Genomic DNA, 3,352 nt, shown 5'->3' with positions numbered 1-3,352 from the left:
GCCTTCCAGTTCAGTTTCCTACTAAGTCTCCGTATGGTATTTAAGCTTTCTTTATGGTGATTAGGATTTCTCTAGAATTGTCCTTAATCTTTCTGAGCCCTGACCAACAGTATTTAATACCCACATTTCTACAAACAGTCTATTTAAGACAATCTAGGCTTTTTTCTATCATGCTCCCACATCCTAGGCAAGTTACTTCACTTCTCAGGATTAAAAATTTCTTCATTTGCATGAATAATACTAGTTTTAAATTTTAGAGAATACTCCATGGAATGATCTTTATCTCCTGAGTGACTTTGGATTTCAGCCATTATCAGGCTCCGCAAGAAGGATGTCATCAAAACTGGGGTGCTGGGTCGCTCAGTCAGTTAAGCGTCTGACTCTTGATTTCAGCTCAGGTCATGATCTCAGGGTCATGAGTTCGAGCCCCACATCAGGTTCCACGATAGGCATGGAGCCTGCTTGAGATTCTCTCTCTTTCCTTCTCCCTTTGTCCCTCCCCCTCTCCTTCTCGAAGAAGAGAAGAAGGAGGAGGAGGAGGAGGAGAGGGAGGAAGGAGAAGAGGGAGAGGAGGAAGGAGGAGGAGAGGGAGGAGGGAAGAGGGAGGAGGAGGAAGAAGAAGAAGAAGAAGAAGAAGAAGAATGTCATCAAACTATCTGGTGGTCCATTTTCGGCCAGCTCAAAAAAGGGGGTGCAGTCTGGTCAAGCTGTCTGCCTGTCCTGAGATCAAACACGGGCTGGTGGTCTCTGAGATGATCTCTGAGATGATCCTGAGACAGGGGACCCTGTGTCTATCTCCCAATACTGGACACAATGCCAAGGCCTGACAACAACAAATCATCCATTTTTAATTTAACGAACACATCTAGCATTTTGCTTACTGGGCACTGTTCTAAGTTCTTTACATTAACATACGGGCACTTTTAATGATAAGTTATGGATGAGGATGTGATGCACAGAGAAGGAAGGAACTTGCCAAAGACCACATAGCTATTAAGGGATGAGCGCCTGAATACAGGCAGTCAGACTCGCAATCTCATGTTTCAACCACTCTGTTACACTGCCGGAGCGCCACCCGCCAGGCCACCCCTTCTTACTCATCCCAGCAGTGGGGTTACAAGACATGACAAGAGGAAATTATCGCCCCACCCCACCCTACTTCTTCCACTGGGCCATCAGAGAACTAAGGAAGAGAGGTGCTTGGGAGAAGAAAATGAGGGGACCAAAACCAGAGTTAGGGAAGGAGGCAGAAAGGATGGAAGTTGGACATTAATGGGCTCAAAATGTTCAAAGTTTAAGTCTGTCTGTGTCTCCATGTCTTCTGTTCACGGCAGCTTAAAGCTGACTTCCAGAAATGCTGAGAAATTCTAGCCGGAGAGCAGAGTGAAAAGAGAATCGGCTATGGTCTTCAGAGAGCAGGCTGAATACACAGTGGGAGCCAATTAAGGAAAAAAAACTGATTAAATTATATTTTAAACTATTTTAGTTATTGTGTCTATCAGAGGGAGGCAAGTAGCATTTAAAACCTAAAATCACTAATAACCAGCCAGGCTGCCATCTGAGAGAAAAATCCTTATTATTAAGAAATGTATGTCTACATGGTTTCTTCCCCTTACAGAGGCTGGCAAGAAAAGAATGAGAAAATACAGAAATGTTAAAGCTTCTATCATTCTCCTAACGCTGTGAAAGGTGAGGTTGCACCCTGGCAATGCGTAGGCCCAAGCTGGCTCACAGACATGTTTTGTTTGGCCTGCATAATGTTAGCCTGCACAGTCGGTTTTCCTCCCTCAGTGTTTTAAATTGAAAATAGTTGCCAACATATAAAAAAAAATGGGCAAGAACTCTTTGACAGATGTATTGCAAATAAGTTCTACCGTGCCGCAGCCTGCCAAAACTCTCTTCGTTGTGAATTCTGATAAACAGAAGTTTCTAATCTTAATGAAATCCAATTTATCAATCTTTTCCTTTATGGTTAGTTCTCTGTATGCCTTGTTTAAAAAAAGTCTTTATGAAATTCATGAAGATATTACCCTATGCTTTATTCTAGAAGCCTTATTGTTTTACCTTTCACATTTAGATCTGTGGCCCATATTGAATTAATTTTTGTGCATGGTACGGATTCAGGCTCAGCTGCAACCATCCCATGCTCTTAATTACTGTGGCTTCCTAGCTCGTCTTGAAATCTAACAAGTCAGTCCTCCAACTCTGCTCTTCTTCAACATTATCCTGACTATTCATTGGGATGAAGACTTAAAATTGGTACATGTGTGTTATAGCTCAACTAAAAAGTAGGTAACACAAAACAGACCTCCTGGAGGGTAAGAGAGAGGAAATGCTGAGCCTCTCTCAAGGAATCCGAAATCGAGCAACACAGGAGCCTGTATGGCAGTAATCTAGACCTGCCCTCATAGCTTTGATCTGTCACAGTCCCCATCTATGGCTCCCTACCACTGAGATGGACGGGCCAGCGCCCCTTCTCATTTTACTCTGACCCACTTCACTAATTCACACTGCTGTTCCAACCCTGGGAGTATTTAAATTAACGGACTAACTTAGCAGAACCTGTTCACGTAGGTTCTGTTCTGTCCTGACCGCGTGAAGGGCTGTCCCTGGCAGGGCCAGGAAGGCGACATCGCTCTGAATAATTCAGGGCACATGAAGCCTCAGGGGCTTCCCTAGAGCACATTTCACAATACGCTCGCTATTCACACGCGGGGCCAGATCATTTTCTGTGGTGGGGGTTATGTGGCACCGTAGGACATTCAGCAGCATCCCTGTCTTCTACCCACCAGAAGCCCTCCCAAGGTGTGACAACCAAAAGCGGTCCTGGATATTGCCAAAGGTTCCCTGGGGGGCAGAGGCAGAAGTGCACCCAGTTGAGACCCAAGGGCCCAGACCTAGCGGAGAAACCGGAAGGGGAGAAAAGAGATCTGTAGTGGCGGTCTGGGCACTGAGTTAGAACAGAAACACCGGCAGGACCTCCCCAGTTCCCACCTGCCACCTTCCCTCTGCCAGCAGAAGCAGAATGACACATCCATGAAGAGGGACAGGAACACTCAGAGAGTGCACCATGCAGCTCAGAGCTGTGAACGGGTCGGCCGCAGCACAACCGGCAAGGGGCACCTTTCACACAGAACTCAATGTGAACAACGTCCCCTGGATATGGACTATAGTCCACAAATTCTGCCCCCTTCCCACTCCACCCCATCTTCCATACACAGACACACAAACCCCTCCTGTTAATGATATTCTGCAGGGAAAGAGATGGTCCATCTATCAAACTAATTCCTAGGAAACATATCTGAGCCAGAGGTGACAAGGATAAAAACATCAGTTCCTCTACCATTACCTC

Source organism: Lontra canadensis, unplaced genomic scaffold, assembly GCF_010015895.1.
Source record: "Lontra canadensis isolate GAN:19392208 unplaced genomic scaffold, GSC_riverotter_1.0 scaffold116, whole genome shotgun sequence".
In the NCBI taxonomy this organism is placed as follows: domain Eukaryota; kingdom Metazoa; phylum Chordata; class Mammalia; order Carnivora; family Mustelidae; genus Lontra; species Lontra canadensis.
The sequence above is the reverse complement of the archived record's forward strand: the minus strand, read 5'-3'. Positions refer to the sequence as shown.